This window comes from Nicotiana tomentosiformis, chromosome 6, assembly GCF_000390325.3.
Source record: "Nicotiana tomentosiformis chromosome 6, ASM39032v3, whole genome shotgun sequence".
NCBI lineage: Eukaryota > Viridiplantae > Streptophyta > Magnoliopsida > Solanales > Solanaceae > Nicotiana > Nicotiana tomentosiformis.
The window spans coordinates 113,665,361-113,686,523 of NC_090817.1; the positions used below are offsets into that span (position 1 = coordinate 113,665,361).

The window sequence follows — 21,163 nt, forward strand, 5'->3', positions numbered from 1 at the left end:
GGTAATATTTCTTCAGCCGAATGAGTTCTTGAATGTATGTAACCAAAGTTTAGCAGGGTATATATATATATATATATATATATATATATATATATATATATATAGTAACGAATTGTATTTTAGGACTCAGACATTATTTCATTTTTAGATTCATAATTTGAGGGAAGTTTGAGATGTAGCTCTAAGCATGAAATTCAGAAAAATTAGGATTTGATATGGACTAGCATAATTGACATCGTTAATTAATATTTTGGATAAATTGAGATCATTGGAGGCTGTTTGGTTGGTGTTCTAGATATTGCAAGATTGGAATTTCCCGTTAGCGAGGTAAGTGAGACTTTAAGCTTTGATACTTGTTTTTTTTTTCAAAACCCGTTTAGAAAATGTGTTTCGCCTGCCTGGTCCATGTGTTGGGACAAGCGTGCGCTTGGCAGAATCGGTAGTCTTAGACTAACCGCAAATAAATTATTTTATGAAAAATATAAAAAATATTATTTTATAAGTTGTTGATGGCATGATACGGCTGTGAGCCATGATGTTGAGTTTGATACGGCTGTGAGCCATGGTGGTTAGTTTGATAGTTTGATACGACTGTGAGCCATGATGTTGGGGCATTGTATATGCCTTTGTACATTATTGCTCCCAAACGCACACGCAAGTATACGTGGTCGTACAAGCAATAAAATGATAAGTCGAGTGTCGAACCCACAGAGATTTATACTAAAAGATTGTTATTCAGTCAAGCCAAATTCGAGTTCAAGAATGTGATTATATTAAATTATACTTCTAAATAGTAACTAAGTTATCAAGCAGTAAAATGATTGTTGTGTATTCAGTAGAGGCAAATATTCCAGGGTTGTGATCGATTCACCAATCCTATTGTGTTCAAGTTAACTTTCCCTTTCATACAATTCACTCATAGTTGCTAATTAATCGATAATTGCTCTCATAGCCTTCTCCCGAAGTACTTCTCGCCTATACAAAATAGATTAATGCCTATATTCCTATGGAATCAATTTATCAAGAACGCATTAAGATTACGATATTAAATTAAGCACAGTGACAAGGTATATTCCTATCCTAACCACAAATCCGCCCCCTAAGAGTTAAGATCATGCTCTCTTTAATTCTTCTCTAATCTAAACATGGCTTTCCCAAGCATAGCATAGATAGTAAATAAAACCTAACTGCTGGCCAAACAATTAAGCAATTGGTCACATAATTGAAGAAACAACCATATATTAGTGAATTATAATCAAAGTTAAGTCAACGTTAAACAACAATATTCATGGCTAAATTACAACCCCAGAACTATGGGGTTTAGCCACTCATGATAATAGCAAACAATTTCATAAGTGTTGGATAATTGAAAATACTAAGAAAAAATGAAGAAAATTGAGATATCTTCTCTCTCGGATGTTTCTCGTGTGTATTCCCCCTTCAAAGTGGCGTATCCCCTCCCCCAAAAATAAGCTTAGTCTTTCTTTTATACGTGTTGGGTAGGTCTAGGGCCAAAATAACCTTGTCCCGGATAAAATTGGACAGGATTCACGCCACCAGCGCCCAGCCCAGCGCTAGGCGCTGTTAATTGGAGCACACTGTTTCTGGCGCCACAGGTAGCGCTAGGCGTTGGCTGTGGCACTGAAAATTCCCTTTTTTGCTTTTTCGTCCGTTTTGGCTCTAATCTCGCACCTTTCGCCCCCAATTTCTCCCGGATTATTCCTACACATAAAAATACCTCAAATTAATATAAATCAACACATTTTACATCCTAAATCCACGAAATAAAAGTAAAAAATGAGGCGATATACATATAAATATATATACTTTAAGCTAAATATCAACACCCCACACTTAGACTCTTGCTCGTCCTCGAGCAATGAGACTATCAAATAAACCCCAACTACATACAAGTCTCAACTATAGAGGAGCAATTCACTTTTAACTATACACTCTACCCTTGACTATGATCAATATCGGCACACAAGCGTGAACATACAAAATTTGACACTATTCCCGTTTAAGCATGCCCAAGTATAACATTTCAATTTAATCAATTTCAACAACGTATTTGTCACCAACCAACCTCAAAAGCCAACTTGTAACCACTAAGCACCCTCAACTCACGTACTCGCCCAACAAGAAAGTTTACAACATTACCAATCATTCGTGAAATCATGTGCACTCACCAACAAACGAAAGAGTGAATATAGATTAGTCCGCACATTCAAATATGCTTTTGAATATAGATTAAGGACATCACACAATTGAACAAAATTTTCTCACTCTCATAAAGAATTCATATGCATCACGTGATCGTACCATAAGCTTGCCCATAGTGTATATCTCTACTAATTTAAGCTAGCGAAATCTAGGATCAATTAGGACTTTAAGGTTGTAATGTAGGCTAAAGGACGGGTATGATACATTTAGAAATAGTGACTAACCCTCCTAAGCACTTTAATCCACTGCACTCACAATTCAAACACATATTCTTCTCAACCAATTCACTTGCGACAAACCACATGCAACATAGCCCTTACTTTCATTAAGCACTTCTATACTCCCACTAGCATAAATTAATAAGGATTGAAGGTGTGTATTTTTTTTCTACATACCTTGACTATCATTGTTTTCTATTTTTTTTTTCACACTCCATACATTAAGGTTCATCGGCTAGTGACTTTTGTTTTCAATTTTTGTGCACCAAAGGGCCCTTCCATGGTTCCACTCAAAAGCTACTCCCCAATCTCTAACCTTAGTTCTTTTAGAGACTAAGTGCCTGAGGAGGTAAAGGCTCAACAATCTTAATTTAAGAACAAAATAGGGGTACGACTTGTAATATAGGTGCCAAAGAAAAGGTCTATAGTCTCAAAGGGGCTAGCAACGAAAAATTTTATTTTTATGTGACAAGCACGTCTATGATCAAGCAAGAAAACGCTTACGTCATCTCCTAGATTAGCATAACTTACAATTTCGCTTCGATTAACACACGGGGCATGTTCTAAACTACACAGGATAGCACAGAAGATCACAAATCCTCACACACACATTGCACATGACTCAATTACGACGGTTTTGTTCAACTCTCAAGTCAAACAAGCACACATAATTGAGAAAAATTAAGCAATATTGCACTATGTGGCATACAAGTCAAACAACTGAGAAAAGGCGTCATAAAATAGGCTATTTACTTTACTTAGACGTCACAATTCAAACCAAATACACGGGACGATAGAATATATGCCATAGCCTAATGTGCCAGCATCAACCATGTCACTAGGTAGCTCCGAGCAACTCAGTTTCTTCCTATACTACTCCTAAAGAAATTTAAACAAATAAAAAAAAGTACGCGGTTCGAGCTACACCCTTGAAAAAGAACCGACGCCCAAAAAAAAACCAACGGATACTACCTAACGATCCTAAAAAAAATAAAAAAATAAAATCTTTTTGGTGTTTTTTTCTCGGACTTTATCCCTCAAGAAAATTGTCCAAAAGATCCATCGTCAGGAAAAGTTCTCGCTTTTTCTCTTCTTTTTTTTTAATTTTTAGTTTAAACAAACCAAACTAACACTAGACTCAGTAGAACTAATAAAATAAACAAATTAAAATAAATTGATACAAGATATACAACTTCATCACAGGTAGTATTCCTCCCACCCCACACTTAGTCTATGCATAGTCCTCGATGCATATAAAAATGTAAAACAGAGTAGGGTGAAAAGAAAACTCCCTGTCAGTCGGAGTCCTCCTCCTCAGCGTGCCTTCCATCGGCAGCTCCGTGCAATTTATCATCCGGTCCTAGAGGTACCAAAGCCATGGGTCCCGTAACATCATGATCAACCTCGTCCTCTGTGTCTGAGCCCTTGACAGTGTTTACGTTGTCCGACGAGTGAACAGGGCTACCAGGTGCAATCCCCAACATTTCCTTGGACGAACTTGACAAGTCATTGCGTAAGTGCATACGCTCTTCGTCTGTGATACCAGCCCTGCTCATGAGTAAATTCAAAGAGTTATAGAGGTACCTGTTGGAGTTCTCATCTCGTTAGTTCCTTGTTGCCGGAGTGATCTTAGACGACGTCTCCCACAATGATGCGATGTTCAATAACCCTGTAGGTGCCTCCACTACCTCATCATATCCTGGATATTCCGGCACCTCCCGGGAGAGCATGTATTATGTGAGTAAGTTGCCGAAGAAGAACCTCTTAATCTGCCGCTCAAATATCGTGTGAGCCATCTCACCGAGCATAATCTCACCCAGATTAATGGGTTTGCCAGTCATAAAAAAGAATATGACACATACTCTAGCTCGAGTGGAGTCGCTGCTGTGCTCCACTGGCATGAGTCTGGCTTGCACAAAATTCTGCCACACTTTGGCAGTCTTATTAAAGTCAGAGCGAACCATGTGATTGTGAATCTCGCCTTGCTTCCTGGTCCACTTGGCATTTGAATCTATGCCACAAAGAGTGTGACATATCAATGTGTATTTTGGGCTTCTGACAAATTTCTGGAGTCTCCTCGGGTCAACATTCTCAACCCCTAAAAACTTACATAAGGCCTTCCTATCCAATGGCACGTCCTTCCCACGTACATATGACACAGACGATTTATAATCCCAGTTGGTGTACAACTCCTGAACCATGCTCAAATTTATATGCCCAGGGCATTCTAGGAGTTTGTCCATATTTAATGCGCGTAATCGGCCAAGCACATCCGGGAAGTTTCGCTCCAAAGCTTTGACATTTATCCCCATCTCGGAGACATACCGTCCATATGGCACGAAATCCTTGTGCCATGCAATAGTTGCATCATATACTAGTTTCAACAGAGGCCTTGTTGGAAATGGAGCCTGCTGTGATGCCTTAGCAACCTGTTTTCCTTTTGCTTGCCGCGAAGAGCCTTCTCCCTACTTGCGTTTTTTGGGCGCTGGGGCAGTGGTGGAGGACTTTCCTATTCCCTTGTCTTTTCTAGTACCATCACGAGCCATAATATCATGCACACAAATAAGCATGAATGTGAGAACTCATCAAAAAATATGCCTAAAGTTGTCGCGCAAGTCATAAATGACCCCGCACTTACAACCGAAGGCGCAATGTACAATACTTCACAACTTTGGTCTAAAATGCTCAAGTGTTGCACTCCAAAACTATGGGTACTCAAGACTTCCCCATGCCACACAATAGTTAAAAGGCACTAATCAATTCCACACACACAAGTGATTGATCATGGCTTAGTGAATTCACCTTAATGTAAGCAAGAGGCATATGATACTTCCCTTCTTACCACTACTACACTACACTTAATTAGCTAAATCTACATAATTGTACAACATACATTATATAAGATACATGGTGTAAGAACATATTTGCATCGAAGCCAAGCTCTCTAGCATGTAAAATCATCCCCACATATCCCACACATAGCCCAAATTCATACACAAATAAACTCGGTTACTCAGACTTCACCGGTACACCAAAATCTTCATTCAAGCATTTTAACAAACACCTTGTGAGCATAAAGTGTGTGCATTCTATCTCAACAATGGTGGAACATGTTGGCCCTCCCAGATTTCAATGAAGTAGAGGGAATTTTAGTTTACTACTCCATATACAAGACAACTAAATAATTTTCGACCAGTGTGGACCACCCACCATAAAAATTTCTTATGAACTACATAGGGGAAAATTTGAGGAGTAGGGCACTTGAGAGATGGGATGTACATTGTTATCTATCAATTAAAACACACAAAGAAGAAGAGGAGGAAGAACAACTTGTATAGTTTAGGATGATAGCAAGAGACAAACTTGAGAAAACTTGAGAAAAGAGAAGAAACATTCACGGCAGAACAGAGAGAGAGAGAGAGAGCATTTGTTTTTTTATTTTTCTGATTTTGAATTTGGGTTTTTGGGTTTAATTGGATTATGATTTAAGTTGAGCTGGGAATGGGTATGGATAGTAAGACGAGTTATAATGTTAGTGTAGATGGGTATTTGGGTTGGGTTAAATGGGTTTGGGTTATTTAGTAAACAAAAACGAAAATAAATAAAATAATAATAATAAAAAATATACCTAGATACCCCTCAGCCGAGTACTCAGCGCTATGCCTGGCGCTGGGGGGTCTTGCACATTCTGCCTGTAGCGCCCCACGCAGCGCTAGGCGCTGTTTTCAAGATTTTTTTTTTGAATATAACATCCCGATCCCCGAGCCTTTTATATATCCAATTTACATGTCCTACACCCTTCTACTTATAATTTCTATGCCTACAAAGAAAATTCAACTTTACTCTACTCTAACAAAAAATTAAGAAGCTAAACCATGAAAGCAATAAAAATTGGGTTGCCTCCCAACAAGCGTCTGATTTAACGTCACGACACGACACATGGCCTCGCTTACTCATCAGCAAGTACAACTTTGGTCTTCTCACGATCAATAATTCCTCCCCAATAGTGCTTGACTATTTGTCCATTCACCATAAATTTTCTTTCACCATTTAAAGCTCGCAGCTCAACTGCACCATAAGGAGTGAAACACCACCTCAAAAGGGCTTGACCATCTCGATTTTAACTTCTCAGAAAATAGCCTTAGTCTCGAATTGAACAATAATACCTGTTGTCCTGGCTCAAAGTGACGTGGTTTGATACACTTGTCATGCCATCTTTTATTATTCTCTTTATATATCTTAGCATTTTCATAAGAGTACAACCTGAACTCATCTAATTCATTCAACTGCAGGAGTTTTTTCTCACTCGTGGCGTCAAGGTCCATATTCAACTTTTTAATGGCTTAGTATTCTTTGTGTTGAAGTTCAACATGCAAGTGACATGCCTTTCCATAAACAAGCTTGTATGGAGACAACCCAATTGGCATTTTGTATGCAGTTTTATATGCCCACAAGGCATCATCTAACTTCGCAGCCCAATCCTTCCTATTCACACTCACCGCCTTCTCTAAAATTTGCTTTATTTCTCTGTTCGATACCTCATCTTGTCCACTCGTTTGAGGATGATACGTTGTCGCAACTCTATGGCAGACCCCATATTTAGCTAGAAGGTTATTCAACAATCGATTGCAAAAATGCGTCCCTTTATCACTTATCAATGCATGTGGAGTCCCAAATCTCGAAAATATGTTCTTTTTCACAAACGCAGCTACCACCATGGCATCATTTGTTGGCAATGTGATCGCCTCTACCCATTTTGACACGTAGTCAACTGCTAGCAAAATGTATTTGTTTCCTCTGGATAATGGGAATGGTCCCATAAAATCTATCCCCCATACATCAAAAATCTCAACCTCCAAGATGTTATTCAAAGGCATCTCATGTCTCCTAGTGATTTTTTCTGTTCTCTGACATTGGTCACACTTCTTAATAAATGCATTGGCAATCTTAAATAGAGTTGGTCAGAAGAAACCAGATTGTAATACCTTTGCAGCCGTTCTATCTCCTCCATGATGGCCCCCATAAGGTGATGCATGACAATCATACAATACTAATTCTGCCTCCTTTTCTGGAATGCATCTCCTCATTAACTGATCAGCACATTGTTTGTACAAATATGGTTCATCCCAATAGTAGAAGTTCACATCATGTAAAAACCTCTTTCTAGTTTCAGATTCAATTTCAGGAGGAAGTACCCCACTCACAAGATAATTCACATAGTCTGCATACCATGGGGGAGGGTCTTGGGTGATAGAAAAAAGTTTCTCATCAGAAAATACTTCTTTAATTTGGCCACCCTCCTCCACGTGGTCGCGATTTTTCAGTCTTGATAGATGGTCAGCTACTTGGTTCTCTGTGCCCTTTCGATCTCGTATTTCTACATCAAATTCCCGCAACAAAACCCAGCGCATCAATCTAGCCTTGGATTCTTTTTTCGTAAATAAATACCTGATTGCTATATGATCGGTATGGACTATGACTTTTGTTCCCACCAAGTATGCCCGAAATTTCTCAAAGGCCCACATAACAACTAACAACTCCTTCTCAGTGGTGGTGTAATTCAGCTGTGCGCCATCAAGAGTCTTACTCGCATAATAGATGGAATAAAACACATTGTCTTTCCTCTGGCCTAGCACTTCCCCAATAGTATGGTCACTCGCATCATACATAAGTTCAAATGGTAAGGACAAATCTGGTGCCACAATAATGGGAGCAACCACCAATTTCTTTTTGAGTTATTCAAATTCTTTAAGGCAGGCATCATCAAAATTGAAAGTTATATCTTTTTCAAGCAACCTCCACAAAGGAGTAGTAATTTTAGAAAAATCTTTAATAAAGCGTCGATAGAATCCCGCGTGTCCCAAGAAACTCCGGACACCTTTCACAGAAATAGGTGGAGGTAATTTTTCAACTACCTCCACCTTCGCCTTATCAACTTTGATGCCGCTCCTAGACACTCTGTGACCCAAAACAATGCCTTCCTGCACCATAAAGTGACACTTCTTCCAATTCAATACCAGATTTATTTCTTCACAACGGGTTAATACCTTGCTCAAATTCTTCAAACAATCATCATAAGAAGACCCAAAGACTGAAAAATCATCCATAAAAACTTTCATAAATCTTTCCACCATATCAGTGAAAATAGTCATCATGCATCTCTGGAACGTAGCCGGTGCATTACAAAGACCAAACGGCATTCGCTTGAAGGCGAAAGTGCCATAAGGACAAGTAAAAGTGGTCTTCTCCTGGTCCTCTGGGCATATGACAATCTGATTGTATCCCGAATAACCATCAAGGAAGCAATAATATTCATGCCTTGCTAATCTGTCCAATATTTGGTCAATGAATGGAAGTGGAAAATGGTCCTTGCGGGTTTCTTTGTTGAGCCTTCTATAATCAATGCAGACTCTCTACCCCGTTACAGTGCGAGTAGGAATTAGCTCATTTTTCTCATTCTTAATTACAGTCATCCCCCACTTTTTGTGCACACATTGAACTGGGCTTACCCAGTTGCTGTTAGAAATAAGAAAGATGATACCTGTATCGAGCAACTTGATTACTTCCTTCTTCACGACTTCTTTCATAATGGGATTTAACCTCCTTTGCTGCTCAACACTAGGGCAGTGTCCATCTTCCAAGAAGATTTTATGCATGCAAAATGATGGACAGATTCCATTGATGTCAGCAATTGTCCACCCAATAGCTTTTTATGCTCGCGAAGGACTCTGAACAATTTTTCTTCTTGTGTGTTAGTCAAGTTGGATGAGATAATCACGGGCAATGTCTCAGAATTTCCCAAATAAGTATAGCGCAGATGCACTGGTAGGGGCTTAAGTTCTAGCTTTGGAGCTTCTTCAATAGATGGCTTAGGCAGGGTCAGAGTAATAGGCCTGTCCAACTCCTCAAATTTTCCAAACCCATGGACATAACTGCAGGACATATAAAGTACTTTCTCAATTTCTTCCATCATTTCATCTTCACTGTCTTCTTCATCCCCAATCAAAGCTCGTTCAAGAGGATCTATAGGACTCCTATAAGGCACTAATGATGTAACATCACTTTCCACCACAGAAATCATGGACAGCTCTTCATAGTGGGCTGACAATCTGAGTGCTTTATATACATTGAATACCTCCACTCGATCGCCTACTCTCATCGTAATATTTCCTTCGCAAACATCAATAATAGCTCGGTCCGTGGCTAAAAATGGATGCCCTAAAATAAATGGGACTTCCTGATCAGGCTCGTAGTCCAAGATAATGAAATCAACAGGGAATATGAAAGAACCCACTTGAACTAACACATCTTCAATCACTCCTTCAAGATGAGCAAGGGAGCGATCAACCAACTGTAAGATTACCGTTGTTGGGCGTGGCTCACCCAACCCCAACTGTCTAAACACAGATAGCAGCATCAAATTAATGCTCGCTCCAAGATCACATAAGGCTCGCCCGACTGTACGCTTACCAATCGAGATTTGGATAGTGAAACTACCCGGATCCTTCAATTTATGAGGTATCTTGCTTTGAATTCTTGAGCTGCATTCCTCAGTGAGTGCCACAGTCTCGAACTCGGCCAATCTTCTTGTATTTGCCACTATGTCCTTGATGTATTTTGCATATTTGGGTACTTCTTGCAAGATATCTACCAAAGGAATATTAATTTGCACCTGCTTCAAAATATCAAGAAACTTTTTATACGCGGCATTATCCTTCACCTTCTGCAATCTTTGAGGGAACGGAGGTGGTGGCCTCGCAACCAACTGTGAAGGTTGCTTAGCCACCGCCTCTTCAGCTGGCTTCTCACATTCCTTTGATTTTTTTGATTCTGACTCTATAGTGACTGGCCTCTCATTAAAAGTCACATGTTTTCTCTTTTTCGACTGGACTTCTTCAAATTGTCTCCCATTCCTCAATGACACGACATTAATGGATGCCTTAGGATTAGCTACAGTGTCACTTGGGAGAGCTCCAACTGGTCTAGTATTTTGGGCACTAGCCAGTTGTCCCACTTGGCGCTCCAGATTTCTCATTGCTGTGGCTTGGGCCTGCTGGTCAACCATCACTTTCTTTATCATCTCTGCGGTGTGGGGTTGCTGGTCAGCCATCAATTTCTTCATCATTTCCTCAATGTGACTTTTTGAGATTGTCTGTTGTTTAGTCTGAGGTGGTTTATATTGTCGTTGAGGTGCTTGTGATCGGTATTGATTTTGAGCACCTTGATTTCCACCCCAAGAGAAGTTTGGGTGGTTCCTCCAGTTGGGATTGTAAGTGTTCCCATGTTGGCTCGTCTGGCTCCTATTTGCATTACCCACAAAGCATGCAGACTCTGGATTAACTGGGCATAAGTCACTCGTGTGACCCTCTCCACATACTTCACAAAACACTTGAACCTGTTGCACTAGTTGAGCTTGTTGCCTGTTAATAACCATGGTCATCTGACTGATTTGGTTGGTCAATGTAGAAATCTGTGCTGATAATGCCGAGACGACATATAACTCGAGAACCTTTGCAGATTTTTGCACCGTGTGTCTGCCCATTTCTCCTTGCCAATCCGGATTGCTTTTGGAGAATTTGTTCAATAATGCATATATCTCGTCAAAGCGTTTCTCTAATACTTGACCTCCAGCTGCAGCATCTACCATAATTTTTGTTTCAGGATGTAGCCCTTCTATGAAAGTGTGAGCTAACACTTCGTTTGTCTGATTGTGATGAGGACAGTCTTTGAGTAGCCCCTTGAACCTCTCCCAAGTTGAGTATAAAGACTCTCCCGCTTTCTGTTTGAAGGCAACCATCTCACTTCTGATCTTTGCAGTTTTGCTTGAAGGGAAGAACCTTGCCAGAAATTTCCTTGCCAAATCATTCCATGATGTAATAGAATTAGCTAGTTCTGCCTTCAACCATCACTTTGCTTCGCCCAACAGAGAGAATGGAAAAAGTGCGAGCCTCACATAGTCTGGAGTGACAACGTTAGTGATATAACTATCAATAATCTCCAAGAAGTTCAAGATATGCTGTTGTGGATCCTCATGTGGAAGACCCATAAACTACCCATTCGCATGAAGTAGCTGGATCATGCTCTGTTTCAGCTCAAAATTCCCAGTGATTCTAGGCTTCACTATGCTTGAGGCGACAGTAGCAATGCTGGGCATTGCCACCTCCTGAACAGCCATATGTTCCTCTGCCATGTTCACAGGAAATTGAACAAGTGCCTGAATATTATTCGTGTCCCTTGCTTCCCTCAACCTTCTATGAAATATTCTCTCAAGTTCGGGGTCAAAGCCTTGAAGTCGATCCTAGCTTCTAACCCTGCGCATTCAATCAAAGTTCCTGAGATCAGAGCAATAATCAAGTAACGGTAGACTTGACGAAATAAACAAAGAAAGCAAAAACTAGAAAGTAGTCAATATTCAAGTACCCGGCAACGACGCCAAAAACTTGTTTCTCCCAAATGCACATACAAGTATACGTGATCGTACAAGTAATAAAATGATAAGTCGAGTGTCGAACCCATATAGACTTATACCAACTGCCCACTAGATTCACCAAGATTGTTATTCAGTCAAGCAAAATTCGAGTTCAAGAATGTGATTATATTAAATTATACTTCTAAATAGTAACTAAATTATCAAGCAGTAAAATGGTTGTTGTGTATTCAGTAGAGACAAATATTCCAGGGTTGTGATCGATTCACCAATCCTATTGTGTTCAAGTTAACTCTCCTTTTCATACAATTTACTCATAGTTGCTAATTAATCGATAATTGCTCTCATAGCCTTCTCCCGAGGTACTACTCGCCTATTCAAAATAGATTAATGCCTATATTCCTATGGAATCAATCTATCAAGAATGCATTAAGATTACGATATTAAATTAAGCCCGGTGACTAGGTATATTCATATCCTAACTACAAATCTGCCCCCTAAGAGTTAAGATCACGCTCTCTTCAATTCTTCTCTAATCTAAACATGACTTTCCCAAGCATAGCATATATAGTAAATAGAACCTAACTGCTGGCTAGACAATTAAGCAATTGGTCACAGAATTGAAGAAACAACCATATATTAGTGAATTATAATCAAGGTTAAGTCAACGTTAAACAACAATATTCATGGCTAAATTACAACCCCAGAACTATGGGGTTTAGCCACTCATGATAATAGCAAACAATTTCACAAGTGTTTGGATAATTGAAAATACTAAGAAAAGATGAAGAAAATTGAGATATCTTCACTCCGAGATGTTTCTCGTGTGTATTCCCCCTTCAAAGTGGCGTCTGTCCTCCCCCCTAAAAAAAAAGCTTAGTCTTGCTTTTATACGTGTTGGGCAGGTCTAGGGCCGAAATAACCTTGTCCCGGGCAAAATTGGACAAGATTCATGCCACCAGCGCCCAGCCCAGCGCTAGGCGCTGTTAATTGGAGCACACTGTTTCTGGCGCCACAGGTAGCGCTAGGCGTTGGCTGTGGCGCTGGAAATTCTCTTTTTTGTTTTTTCGTCTGTTTTGGCTCTAATCTCACACCTTTCGCCCCCAATTGCTCCCGGATCATTCCTACACAGTAAAACACCTCAAATTAATATAAATCAACACATTTTACATCCTAAATCCATGAAATAAAAGTAAAACATGAGGCGATATACATATAAATATATATACTTTAAGCTAAATATCATATATCACTCGAGCATTGTGTATGCTTCTTGATATATTTGAGGCATTGTGTATGCTTCAGTGAGTATTGTGTATGCTCTGTTACATATTTGAGGCATTGTGGTACCGTTGTGGACTTATAGAGGTATTGGTTAATTTCTTTCACTGCAGTTATGATAAGCTGTTAGTGTGTAGTAGGTTGAGATATGTGTGTTCTTGTTAGTTAATTATTATTAACTCTATTGATACCTATATATTGTGTTATTGTATTATTGTATTTATTATATTGTTCTTGTTGTGGTGTATTTGTATTTTCTAATACTTGTTCTAGAGGTATTCAAAGTGACGAGTCGAGGATCTTACTGGATTATATTTACATATAACTTACTCCTTACCTGCATGTCTATGCAGATATTGTTGCTGAAGATATAGCTAGTGGCTGACGAATTTGTTCGAGCATATTTTATTGTTGAGGTGAGCCACTTGTTCGCGGAGGCATTCATTTCAGTCTTATCTAGTTTGTTTTAGTTATTTTCATCTCTGTAGGGTTTGCATGTCCATCGGTTATACTCATGTTACTCTGTTAGATGCTCCATGGTCTTGATGTTGGGTTTGAGCTAGAGTTTTATTATTTGAGTGATTGTTGGTCTTTTCATCAATTGACTAAGGTATTGGTTGATAACTTTTCGTCTTTAATTATTAATAATACCTTTAGACCTGCATTTATTTTTCTCTCAGTGTTTGTCTAAATAGTTAAATGTATGAGATATGGGTTCGCCTGGCAAATGATATTAGCTGTGTGCCAACCACGTCTAGGGGCAGTTTGGAAAATAACAAGATTTCAATCACATTAACCCTTCGGGGTTGCCCAGTTAGTTTGGAGGGCGGTTATCCATACGGATGACCTGAGATCGATTCCCCCCTCAATGCCTTCTGGGTTGAGCCTGTCGCACAGGGCTTGCCTAGTGCGGTTTACAACCCCTGTGTGGTTTGCAGACTATTACACAGGGGGATATTTACCCAATGCGCACAAAGTGCTTACCCGAAGGGCAGATACTGTGACAGAAATTGTAGCGGCCGCGGTTTCCCTCTTACCAAAAAAGATTTCAATCACATTCACTTAGTAACCGCATGGATATCAAAGAATCATGATTCTTGACTATATACTAACAATGGTGCACACGAAGATGAAGGGTACTTCGACAAAAAACCAAAAAGGAAAACAAAAGAAAAAATGAATAAATCTGGAAACCAAATAATTAGTGGTCCATTAAAAAAGGGAAATTATAGAAAGGACATCATAGTGTAATAAGTTTTGGGCCAGCGTACACATCACATCAACATAACCATGCAGTAACATTAAGACAATTGTAATGTTTTTTGTAGTGAAGTTGATATTGGAACCTACACATTAGAAGACAGAACGATGTCAATTGAAACGGTCTCGACTAGGCTTCTTACCACAAAATCTCAAAACAAAAATTTTAAGAATGCTAGCTCCAGTAATAGTCAGAAAATGAAGCACCTGTTTTACCTTATTTGATGAACATTTTATTATTACTATACTCGAAACTGAAATTGTTCAAGAGACAAATACATTGATCGAGGCAGAGACGGATCTATAATTTCTTGAACATGAGTTACACTACTAAAAAAAATAGAAATTTTTTTTATTAAGTGAGAATTGATCCATGTTTCTTAGGGTAAATAACATAATATTCAATCAAGTGCATCATTCAATCTTTTTGGACATGGGTACCAATAGATAAATATTAGACTAATTTTAGAAAATATATACATAAAATATCTAATTTGACGATAAGACCATGAGTTCACGTGCCTCATAATTTGTGCTATAAATCCGCCAGAGGGTAACTGTCTTGCTGTCTCCTTATATGACTTTCAATAATTATCACTTTATTGACGAACTTTTAAAGTTCAGTTGGACCAAATGTTCAAACTTATTAGGAGTAATTTTTTTGGTTCAATTTGTTAATTTATTAAACACAAACTTATGAGGAGAAAAAAATATTTAAAAAGGAATGAATTAAGAACAGAAGTTAATGAAGCCACTTGTCACAACCCGCATATTGGGGTTGTGACTTCGGCAAAGAACTGGTGAGAAAAGGATCTTCTGATTGTCTGACGTAGATCTGTCTACTCGGGCAATTTGGGCTTTTTAATTTTAAACATATATAAGGGGGATATAGGTGATGAAAGCTCTGACCTGCCTCCCCCATACGTGCTGCCACCAAGCCGTATCGAACGAGCTACCTTGGGGGCGACCTCAAGGGCCTGCCTGGATAACTCAAAGGAGTGTCCTAGGTATCCATACGTGTTTGGGAACTCTATGGACAGCGTAACGCCTTCGGGCTAGCGTTGGGCATCAAGTAGGAGCTAGAGGCTCGATGTGTGGGACGGCCAGCCCCGCGGGTTGCCGAATGTTGGAAGGAGACCTCCGTGCCGATTGGATGCTTGACGCACCTATCTTAAGGGCATCATGTGTCGACTTGTGAGCATGGCTTAGGTTCAACCATGCAAGCAAGGGTCCGTTGGCCTAAACGTACAGTTGTGGGGCGACACTGCACTATTCGAGATGGAAGCGTGTCGCGAGGGCTATGTATGGGCATGGCACGAAAGACGCGCATGACAATGGCCAAGGACTAGGTTGCCTTACTCGGGCGAGGCACGAGCTAGTTGTGGATGCACTAGGCGAGTGTCAAGCTTGAGGATTGGACTGTGCACGCGGGAGCGATGCTCAGTCTTGGGCGAGGGACAAGACATGTCCTAAACCAATCCCCCAGGGCGCGCATGGATTGTGATCCTAAGATGAAGCTCCACGACATGTCTAGGGCCAAGTGCCTAGACATCTTACAGGCGGCACAAGTTGGTGCGAGCTTCATGGGCGAGTCCCACCAACAGGCACATGATCGTACTTGAAAACTTGAGAAAGGAAGTAGGTTGGCCCGCAGCAAGGGAAACTGCGGGTGCCGCACGAGCGAATTGATGCCGCTGGCGAGCGTAAGAAAGTCGGCCCGTGACACACTGAACCTATTAGTCTTGCACGAGACATGCATGACTAGTATCACTAGACGTACTATGACATCTCTTTATATCGTGGATGGACAAAATACACAAACTCATGTCGTGATAAATGCCATTTTGACTCTCAAAGTTGGGCTTAGATGATCATTGACTGTATTAAACGCAGAACCAATAAATTCCTATACAAAAGTATTTATCCGTAAAACGGTACAGTTGAATTTATATGTAGTTTATAGACATGCGAATCGATTTGATTCCAAAAATAATTAATATCACGACCCAAAACCCGACATGTCGTGATGACACCTATCATGATACTAGGAAAGCCGATGTCTCACACATACCTGTTGATACCTAATTTTGCCCTCATATTTTTTCGAATAGTATATATACTTTCAAAACATCATTTGGCATCATTATTTAGTTACAAATCTATACAAGCATTTTTCTATAATTTTTCATAATTTTCAGAGCTTTAAAATTGATTTTCCTATATTTAAATTACTTGAATATTTTTTAATTACCCCTTTCAATTATTTTGTGATGACTTAATTACCTAAAATTATTATTTTTGCATCTATAATACTTCCTTCAGATATTTTACTCTATTTGTTTTAATAATTAAATTAGTATTTTTAGGCCATTTGCACAATCTTGCAATAATAGCCTGTATTTTATAATTTTATTACATTTGTCATTTTATTTAAGTTCAAAATAATATATTATATTTTTATAATCTTCAACTATTATTTTAAAATATTACTTTGCATAAATAGCATTTTTTATAATTTATTTAATTATTTAATTAAATTATTTCCCCTTAATTTCCTATTTTTAAAATCTGGCCCAAAATTAGGATTAATTTCGGACCAATAGACCCTTGGCCCAATAACCCCAGCAGCCCAAGCAACCTAATGAACCTACCCAGTCCAAAACCCGACCCAACCTGTTTAAATCTCAGCCGTTGATCAAAATTGATCAACGACTCACAACACTCCCCTCATTTTCCTTATACTCACAGTACCCCAAACCTAGAGACAAATCCCACTACCCGCCGCCTCTAAAATTTCTCTGTCTCGCCTCTCTCTGAAGAGCCCTAATCGCCACCCTTCACCAATCCCTCTCCTAATCCCGTAAGCCATGGGATTCACCAGTTATTTACTTACCATATCCACATTCCTTCTCCACTTGTTACCTCTTTGTAGTATTACATAGTACTTGAACTATTTTTGGCAAAGCACAAATATTCAAATCAAAGGGAATCAGTTCTAATCGTTGGGATTCAGGCAATATTTCATTTAGATACATTTACATTAAGGCTATATGGGTTCGATTAGCCAAGATCTCCGGCCAATTTTCGATTTCTATCAACTAGGGTTTACCTAATTTTTCTCTAATCTGACTTTTACTGATTCTGCATGTTATTATTTCATTATTTATGTTGATTTTACAGTATTTCCTTGATTTGTTTGTTTGACTTCTACTACTATATAAACCCCTCCCCTTTCCCCTTTGAAACAGACTTTTAATTACCCGGATTCACTAAAAAATCTAAGCTATTACTCTATTGTTCTCTTATTCTCTTGTTCTATACTCTGGTTCTTGGCCGGCTGAAAGTCAAGGCAACCAGAATTTAATTTTCAACTTTTCTTGGTGCGAGCACTGCCCGGGGTTCATTTGAAGCCCTTGGAAACTCTGACGCACTAAGAATCTGGGTTCTTGCTCTTTGTTAACATTCAGGGTACCGTGGAATTTGTTCTTTCTTGTTGTCTGTTTATTCAACTGATAACTGGTAAGTCTCTTGGCTTAACGATTTCATTCTTCTGTGTTTATGTCCTACATATTTACGCCTCTGAATTTCATGACCTAATATGTTCTTAGACCATCTTTGTGTGTAACTTTACTAGCATTAAACTTATCTTATGATCTGAACCTCTTTAGCATTTGATTTTTACCTAAAATTTCCAGTTTTGAGAGATGTTATTTGAATATGCTTCCCTTGAATAATTTAGACCCTCTTAAGTTCATTTAGCATAATGTTTTGAGAGAGTTAGAGGAGAATCAAGTTTTCTGTGATTACAAGATTAACATACAAAGGTGCATATTATCAAATAAGTCAAAGTAGGGCACTAACTTAGATGGTTTAAAGCTTAAGGGTCCAAATTATGCTAAGTATCCATCCCAAATCATAGATATTGGTATAAAACACATTGAGAGAGTTAGAGGAGAATCAAGTTTCATGTGATTACAAGATTAACATACATAGGAGAATCAAGTTTCCCGAAGAAGTGGGTTAATTGGGTGAGCATGGCATCTGACTTCATGGACCAATTCAGGTTCAACACAGAAAATGCACCAGACATTTTCTACATTCAAAATCTCAAGAAGAAACCAACGGAACCTTTCGCGAGTATGCTACTCGATGGAGATCTGAGGCTGCGAAAGTAAGGCCAGCACTTGAAGAAGAACAAATGAATAAATTCTTCGTCAGAGCTCAAGACCCTCAATACTATGAAAGGCTGATGGTTATTGAAAACCATAAATTCTCTAACATCATCAAGTTGGGAGAAAGAATAGAAGAAGGGATCAAGAGTGGAATGGTGACAAATTTCGAAGCACTACAAGCCATAAATAAAGCCTTGCAGTCAGGAGGTATCTCGAAGAAGAAAGAAGTGGGTGTTGTAATGGTGGCATAGGGTCCTAAGTCTCCTCTCACATACCAAACACCTCCACCCACATACCATCCCTCACCTCCCTAAATACCAATAACCTGCCACCACCTACAAACGCCTACAACACCCAACCCACATATTATCACTCACCACCACTCGCCCGCCAAAATTACCAAAAACCAAGACCAAACTTCGACCGCAGACCACCCAGACAATACACTCCAATTGTTAAACCCATAGACTAACTGTATGAGAGATTGAAGCTTCTGGTTATGTCACTCCTATTCCCGCCGTTGCTATGGAAAAATTTTCTCAGTGGATTAACCCAAACAAGACATGTGCCTATCACTTAGGCATGAAGGTCCATACCATTGATGAGTGTCACACTCTAAAGGACAAGATTCATACATTGATCGACACCAAGGTCATACAGGCAAATGAAACCACACCCAATGTTCGTAACAATCCTCTCCCAGATCACAAAGGTGAGGGAGTGAATATGATAGAGACCAATGAAGAATGAGATCCGGAGGGGTCAATTGGACGTATTAGGGAGTGGGATGATCCTAAAACATCTCAATTCACTCTCACGCCCATTGTGGTACAAACCCAAGCATCGCTTGAAGTCGAGGTAACCGCACCGGCACCGTTTGAAGTTGAGGTAACCACACCCTTCACTGTGATGGTAGTACCCATGCTATCTTACAAGTCTGATGCTATACCATGAGATTATGTTGCGGAAGCAATAAGGAAAGGAAAAACGAAAATGGAAGAAGCAGGTGCAGCACAAGGCATGACTAGAACTGGCAGGGCTTATACACCAGAGCACTTGTGAGGAACAAGCAAAGAAGCTGCATCTAAGCCACATGTTTTTGAGACTGGCCCTGATGACCTTTGGAGAAAAGTACAAGTGAGAGAATACTCTATGGTTGACCATTTGAACAAAACTCCCGCTCAGATATCTATCTTGTCACTGCTACAAAACTCTGAGACACACAAGAATGCCCTGATGAAGGTGCCAAGTGAAGCCAATGTACCTGCTAACATCACTAGTGGGGAAATGGCCAACATGGTTGGGCAGGTACTGGAAAGACACAAAATCACCTTTCATGAAGACGAGCTGCCACTAGAAGGACTAAGTCACAACATGGCACTACATATCACAGTGCAATTTGAGGATAAATTCATCGCTAGGGTCCTGATAGATGGGGGTTCGAATCTCAATATATGTCCACTGACCACTCTGAAGAGGTTGGGTAAAGGCCTGCACGAGATATGAGCAGGAAGCATAAATGTGAAGGCATTTGATGGATCTCAAAGAGCCATAATCGGAGAAATCAACCTCAGCCTACAGATGGGCCCAACCTGGTTTGATGTTGAGTTTCAAGTACTGGATATATCTGCTACCTTCAATCTATTGTTGGGACGACCCTAGATACATGCCGCTAGGGCAGTGGCCTCTACTCTGCATCAAGCCATGAAATTTGAATGGAACCACCAGGAGGTGATCATCCACAGAAATGGAAGTAACCTATTTATACTAATTAGACTGTTCTGGTCATCGAGAATAAGAAGAAGTTAGGTGGAGAAATATACCATCGCATTGAGCGTGTCAACACAATTGAAAAGGACAAATGGTGGAGCAACAAGATAGAAAGCATATTGCTATGGACATGTTATGAACCTGACAAGGGTCTCGGCAAGAATCTCCAAGGGATCACCAAACCGGTACAACCGAAGCGTCATGGTACAACTTTTGGATTTGGGTATGAATATACTTTGCAAGAGTGCCAGGATTGGTCGCCACCATGGCGTGGTCCTTATTATCCGCTGGGACAACCGGTACCACATTTGCACCAGACATTTCATCAAGCTGACATGATGTGGGGGTCTGAGGAAGATAAAGCCTTAGTTGGCATAAGGAAGCTGTTTTTGGATGACGAAGACATGGATTGAAGTGCGATAGTTGAGGAGGAGGAGGAGGAGAAGGAGGAATACCTTACCATTCAGACCGTTGAAAAAGGAGTTGTTCTCATGAATTGGACTGTTGCACCATCCCGGGATCGTTGAGTTCCTAGGTAGCCTGGCAATTAGCATCAATTATTTTAAAGCAATTTTTGAGCATCTAAGACATTTTCAGTATTTTATTTTGAATGTATTTTGTTTTAAAATAATTGCTCGAGTCATCGAGCCGTGCTTGTTGACATTTTTCAAGATTTTATTAATGCATTGCTATTTTTAGTATTTATTGTTATTCTTTATATTTTCTCTCTACAACATTATTATTACCTATCCCGATGAACCTACGACTGTGACATATAATAAGGCAACATGACATAAGTATAATGATTCAGA

At 39.6% G+C, this 21,163-nt stretch overlaps 1 non-coding gene across 1 annotated transcript; it reads left to right on the forward strand.

Moving 5' to 3' along the window:
- The first annotated feature begins 11,148 nt into the window (after positions 1-11,148).
- LOC117276676 (small nucleolar RNA R71) lies at positions 11,149-11,253 on the forward strand. The gene has a single exon (XR_004506946.1). It is a non-coding gene; the product is annotated as a small nucleolar RNA R71 (small nucleolar RNA).
- Positions 11,254-21,163: the final 9,910 nt, after the last annotated feature.